We start from the raw sequence: 7277 nt of genomic DNA, 5'->3' as shown, positions 1-7277 counted from the left end.
CTAAGGCCTCAATCATATAAGTGTATGCATACATTAAACAATGGAAATATAGAATCAAGCAAGACAAGGATCACAATTTTAGAGAGAATAACACACACCAAAAATAAAATATTGGTTGGTAAAATGCAACCAATCAAGTAGGCTCAAAATCTCACTGGTTTTATGTGTTCGAGCTCTAAATCATGCTCCAAAATAATATTTCTTCAAACAAGTTCTTCAAAAAGTTTTTAATTTAAATTAGTGAAATACTATAAAAAGGTTTTCTTGAAAAAGAAAATATTACTTCAACCAAGTGATAAAATATGCACAAAATCAAACAAACATGCAAATGCAACAACTAACAAGGAAAATAAACCATTGGTGTTGAGACAGGAAAGTACTAACCCACGGAGATCGGTATCGACCTCCCCACACATAAAGAGTGCACCGTCCTCGGTGCATGCTAAGATGTACAAGTGGACGGGCTGCTCCAACTGAGGCCTTTCTCTATAGATTGTGCAGATTGACTTGCCTGTCTCCCCTTTAAGAAGCTTTTTCTCTCGCTTCGTGGTGGCCATCCTGAAAGAAGAGAAAAAGGAAGGAAAGTAACCCAAAAATAAAGATAAGAACATAAATAAAATATGGGTGTTAATGCCAAATAATTAAGGTCTCAATTACATAGTAGCTACAACATGCAAGTGAGAAAATAGTGGAAGCAAATGGCATATCAATAGTGCAAAAGTTGCAACAATGGGGAAGAGAGTGTGGGTAATGTAAGATAGTGTAAGTGCATATCAATGCAAAAAGAATATCAATATTATAAAAATTATCATTGACTTATGAATAATAATACCCAATCAGAATAAAACAAGTCATGAAGCACCAAAATAATTCAAGAAAAGATACAATAGTTGAAGAAGAGAATATTAACACCAATAGAAAAAGAAAAAGGAAGTAAGAAAGGAGGAAGGGAGAAATAAGAAGAAAGAAATAAGAAGGGAGAAGTAAAAATTAGGATTGGGGAAGAAAAGATAAGATATTTGGCTGATGTGGATAAGCTGTGCGGCGCAGGCGACGTGAATGCATGGGGAACGCGGTCGCGAGGATAGCGCATCGATGAAGTGATGCGAACGCGTGGGTCACGCGTTCGTGTGAAGTGGTTCGTGCCTTCAGCGCGAGTGCAGCCTCGCGGCCGTGTAACTCTCTGGTGAAAAGCTCATTTTGCCAAAACTTTGGGTCACGCGATCGCGTGGTGGACGCGATCGCGTGGATGGCCTTGTTTAAAGAACGACGCGGATGCGTAGGGCACGCGTTCACGTGATAGGGCTTGTGCTGCTAGCACGAGTCCAGCCCAATTCCAGCTCAACTTTCGGCCATACACCCTTTTTACGTCGATTTACAGGGCCACGCGGTCGCGTCGGTGACGCGGATGCGTGGGGAGGCTATTTCGTTAATGACGTGATCGCGTCATCCACGCGGTCGCGTGGATTAGTTTGTGCCAAAGGCACGCCTCCAGTCACGCTTTCGCGGGACTCTTTGTTCAATCTTGTTTTCTTCCCAACGCACATACGACGCGAACGCGTCGGCGGCGCTGTCGCATCGCGTGCATATTTTTTTTAAGTAATGCAGTATGCAGAATGCAGAATGCAATGAATGTTATGCACAATTCCAGGTTCAATCAGAATTCAAAAACAGACTAAACTGGAAAAGGAACGATCATACCATGGTGGGTTGTCTCCCACCTAGCACTTTTAGTTAAAGTCCTTAAGTTGGACATTTGATGAGCTTCCTGTTATGGTGGCTTATGCTTGAATTCGTCCAGAAATCTCCACCAGTGTTTGGAATGCCAGCATCCTCCGGGGTCCCAAACAAGGTATGTGAAACCCTTGAGCAGTTTTAAACAGGTTTCCAGGCTCCCGGGGTGTTGAATGTCAGAATAGATTCCAGGATCCCAAACTCTACCTTTACACCCATCTTTGTCTTGATCTGCATTTTTCCAGCCGGGTGATAAGTAATCTGAATTCTCACTGCAGTGACCAAACAGCTTCTGAGATCTTTTCAATTGAGCTTGACACCAATCCTTGCACCTCAAATTGGGGTGCAAAACCTCATTGAATCTTGCATACCAGCTTTGAGTGCGAGTCATTTTCGTTTTACTCTTAAAGCCACAGAGAGCTCTAAGCTGGCCATCTGTTTCAAGTAAACCATATTAAAGTGGAAAGGTAAAGATGAAAGTTAAGGATTTTACCCACTTGAAGTCTGTATTTGGTGGGAATGGCCTTGGGATAGGTGTTTCCAGTGGTTCTGCAAGCTCTACTCCCTTGTGGTCTTCTGTGAATTCCTCTACTTCTTCGCAAACTTCTTCCATTCCAACCATGTCTTGGTCAAAGTCTTCCATATCTTCCTCATCACTTGAGTCATAATTAGGAGGTTGAGAAAAGTCCACCTCTGTATCATCTTCGTATTCACTTGGGGAAGATTCGTCCATCTCAAAGAGTTCACTTGCGGATGCAAGTTCATTACTAGGAGAACTTGACTGGTGACTATCATCATCAAGGAGACATGCATCTTGTGTTATTCCGTCCAATTCCTCATAAGATACCTGCATTGGAGGCGGTGCAAAATCCTCCTTAGCATCAATTGTATCATCCTTGACGGAATTCTCCACAACTCTAGATTCCTGTGGAGGTTTAGCATCTCCTAAATCTTCAACCAACTCTTCTTCTTCTACAATGACAACGTCCTCTACCTGTTCCAGTATGAAGTTATGCTCTATGATGTCCACTAGAGCTTCTGGTGTCTTCTTCATGCTACGTTCTTCATTAGATTCTCCATATGAAGCCATGGGAGTTTTTTGAGTGTCCGAACGTCTGGAAGATAATTGATTTATTGCTTGCTCCAGTTGATGAAGGGTTGTATGAAATTGGTCTACTGATTCTTTGAAGCGAACCTGTGATTCTTGGCTTGATGGATATGGACATGGTGCACAGGGAGGTGGTGGTTCTTGGGAGTAATTGGATTGGCGTTGGGGCGGATAAGGATCATACGGTGGTGAATGGCGAAAAGAAGCTTGTGAGTATGGTGGTTCGAAGCTATGTTGAGAGGATAGTCTCTGAGCATAGGGTGGGGCTAGTTGGTAGCTGCAAGGGGGTCCACCATATCTATCAGTTTGGTATGCATTGTAGAATGGTCTCTATCCATGATATCTTGGAAGGTGTTGTTGCCTCAAGGGTTGATCATATCCTCTCAGCTCCATCCATCTTCGATTACTTAGACCGTGATGCATATTCCTGTTATAGCTTCCATTCCTTTCAACAAAATTAGAACCAAACTCAAAGAGAGAGGGGTGAGAATTCATAGTAGTTATTAGAAATAAGAAGGGAAAACAAAAACAAATAAACAAGTAAAAGAAAAATATTTACAATAACCAATAAATAGGCACACGTTTGCAATTCCCCGGCAACGGCGCCATTTTGACAAACGGATTTCCTGACGGTAAAGAATTTTATAAAAATAGTCGCGTTGTAAGTATAGCTTCTAAACCAACAGAAAATCCTTTCGTACAAACATTTGGTTGTCACAAGTAACAAACCCAATAAAATTTATAAACCGAAGTATTCAAACCTCGGGTCGTCTTCTCAAGGAATTGCAGGGAAGTATGAATTATTATTGGTTATGCAAAATAGTGTTTTTGGTTGTCAATCACGCGCGTTCATAGGTGAGAATGATGATGAGTGTCACGGATCTTCACATTCATCAAAGTTAAGTGTAACGTATATCTTGGAATAAGAATAGAAGAGAATTGAATAGAAAGTAGTAATAATTGTATTGAAACTTGAGGTACAGCAGAGCTCCACACCCTTAATCTATGGTGTGCAGAAACTCCACTGTTGAAAACACATAAGTAAAAGGTTCAGGCATGGCCGAATGGCCAGCCCTCTCCATGATCAAGAGACCGAATGATCAAAGACTACAAAGTCAAAAGATTAAACTGTCAAAAGATGTCTAATACAATAGTAACTTATCCTATTTATACTAGACTAGCTACTAGGGTTTACATGAGTAAGTAATTGATGCATAAATCCACTTCCGGGGCCCACTTGGTGTATGCTTGGGCTGAGCTTGATCTATCCACGAGCTGAGGCTTTTCTTGGAGTTGAACTCCAAGTTATAACGTGTTTTGGGCGTTCAACTCCGGATCATGACGTGTTTCTGGCGTTTAACTCCAGACAGCAGCATGTACTTGGTGTTCAACGCCAAGTTACGTCATCAATTTCCGAATAAAGTATGGACTATTATATATTGCTGGAAAGCTCTGGATGTCTACTTTCCAACGCCGTTGAGAGCGCGTCATTTGAAGTTCTGTAGCTCCAGAAAATCCATTTCGAGTGCAGGGAGGTCAGATTCCAACAGCATCAGCAGTCCTTTTGTCAGCCTTTTTCAGAGTTTTGCTCAAATCCCTCAATTTCAGCCAGAAATTACCTGAAATCACAGAAAAGACACACAAACTCATAGTAAAGTCCAAAAATATGAATTTAACATAAAAACTAATGAAAACATCCCTAAAAGTAGCTTAAACTTACTAAAAATTACCTAAAAACAATGCCAAAAAGCGTATAAATTATCCGCTCATCACAACACCAAACTTAAATTGTTGCTTGTCCCCAAGCAACCAAAAATCAATTAGGATAAAAAGATGAGAATATACTATAAATTCCAGAATATCAATGAACATTAATTATAATTAGATGAGCGGGACTTGTAACTTTTTGCTTCTGAACAGTTTTGGCACCTCACTTTTTCCTTTGAAGTTTAGAATGATTGGCTTCTCTAGGAACTTAGAATTTCGGATAGTGTTATTGACTTTCTTAGTTAAGCATGTTGATTCTTGAATACAGCTACTTTTATGAGTCTTGGCCGTGGCCCTAAGCATTTTGTTTTCCAGTATTACCACCGGATACACAAATACCGCAGACACATAACTGGGTGAACCTTTTCAGATTGTGACTCAGCTTTGCTAGAGTCCCCAGTTAGAGGTGTCCAGAGCTCTTAAGCACACTCTTGCTTTGGATCACGACTTTAACCACTCAGTCTCAAGCTTTTCACTTGGACCTTCATGACACAAGCACATGGTTAGGTACAGCTTGATTTAGCCGCTTAGGCCTGGATTTTATTTCCCTGGGCCCTCCTATCCATTGATGGTCAAAGCCTTGGATCCTTTTTACCCTTGCCTTTTGGTTTTAAGGGCTATTGGCTTTTTCTGCTTGCTTTTTCTTTTTCTTTCTATTTTTTTTGCCATTTTTTTTCTTTTTTTTTCGCAAGCTTTCTTTTTCACTGCTTTTTCTTGCTTCAAAAATCAATTTCATAATTTTTCAGATCATCAATAACATTTTTCTTTGTTTATCATTCTTTCAAGAGCCAACAATTTTAACATTCATAAACAACAAGATCAAAAATATGCACTGTTTAAGCATTCATTCAGAAAACAAAAAGTGTTGTCACCACATCAATATAATTAAATTAAATTCAAGGATAAATTTGAAATTCATGTACTTCTTGTTCTTTTGAATTAAAACATATTTCAATTAAGAGAGGTGAAGGATTAATGGATTTTATTCATAGCTTTAAGACATGGTTACTAACTACTAATGATCATAAAGTAGAGACACAAAACATAGATAAACACAACATAAAAACCGAAAAGCAGAAAAAAATAAGAACAAGGAATGAGTCCACCTTAGTGGCGTCTTCTTCTTGAAGGTCCAACAATGTCTTTAAGCTCTTCTATGTCCCTTCCTTGCCTTTGTTGCTCCTCCCTCATTGCTCTTTGGTCTTCTCTTATTTCATGGAGAATGATGGAGTGCTCATGATGTTCCACCCTTAATTGTTCCATATTGTGGCTCAAATCTTCTAAGGAGGTATTGAGTTGCTCCCAATAGTTGTTGGGAGGAAAGTGCATTCCTTGAGATATCTCAGGGAATTGTTGATGATGAGCTTCCTCATGCATCTCTTGAGAACCGTGAAGGATCTCTCTTGCTTGCTCCATCCTCTTCTTGGTGATGGGCTTATCCTCTTCAATGGAGATGTCTTCTTCTATGATAACTCCAGCTGAGTAACATAGATGGCAAATAAGGTGAGGAAAAGCTAGCCGTGCCATTGTGGAGGACTTGTCGGCTATTTTGTAGATTTCATTGGAGATAACCTCATGAACTTCTACTTCCTCTCCAATCATAATGCTATGAATCATGATGGCCCGATCCACAGTAACTTTAGATCGGTTGCTAGTAGGAATGATAGAGCGTTGAATGAACTATCTCATGTCAGATCTTCGGATACTCATTTTTCTTGAGCTTGAAAGGGACCTCAGGGATCACCTTCTTTTTTTGCCACAACATCATAGAAGTGGTCTTGATGGCTTTTGGAGATGAATCTTTCCATCTCCCATGACTCAGAGGTGGAAGCTTTTGTCTTCCCTTTACCTTTTCCGGCCTTAGGTGCCATTGATGGTAGTGGAAAACAAAAAAGATTGTGCTTTGACCACACACCAAACTTAAAATATTGGTCGTCCTCGAGCAATAGAAGAAAGAAGAGAAGAAGAAGAAGAATATATGGTAGAGGAGAAGAGATGTAGGTTCGGCCTAGGTGAAGAAGAAGGGGTTGGGTTGTGTGAAAATGAAGTAGAATGGAAGGGTATATATAGGGAGAGGGGGTAGTGTGTATTCGGCCATTTAGGGTGGGAATAGGTGGGAGAATGTTTTTGAATTTTTGAAAGTAGGTGGGGTTTATGGGGAAGAGTGGATGGATGTGAGTGGTGAAGGGGGTGATTGGGAAGAAGAATAGAGGTGATTGGTGAAGAGTGTTGGGAAGTGTGACATGGGGAATACAAATCGCAAAAATAGGATTAGGAGGTAAGGTGGGAATATAGTAGGTGGGGATCCTGTGGGGTCCACAGATCCTGAGGTGATGCTGTGGGGTCCAGGGACCACAGATCCTGAGGTGTCAAGGAATTCCATCCCTGCACCAAATAGGCATGTAAACTGCCTTTGCACACCATTCTGGCGTTTAAACGCCCATTGGTGCACGTTCTAGGCGTTCAACGCCCATGTAAAGCATGTTTCTGGCGTTGAACGCCAGTTTCATGCTTGTTACTGGCGTTCAGCGCCAACTTTTCTTCTCTAGGCACATTCCTGGCGTTCAGCGCCAGAATGTTGCTTGTTCTGACGTTCAGCGCCAGAATGATGCTCTGTTCTGGCGTTGAACGCCGGCCAGATGCATCTTACTGGCGTTGAACGCCAGCC

This window comes from Arachis duranensis, chromosome 3 (assembly GCF_000817695.3).
Source record: "Arachis duranensis cultivar V14167 chromosome 3, aradu.V14167.gnm2.J7QH, whole genome shotgun sequence".
Classification (NCBI taxonomy): domain Eukaryota; kingdom Viridiplantae; phylum Streptophyta; class Magnoliopsida; order Fabales; family Fabaceae; genus Arachis; species Arachis duranensis.
This window is presented reverse-complemented; position numbering follows the sequence as displayed.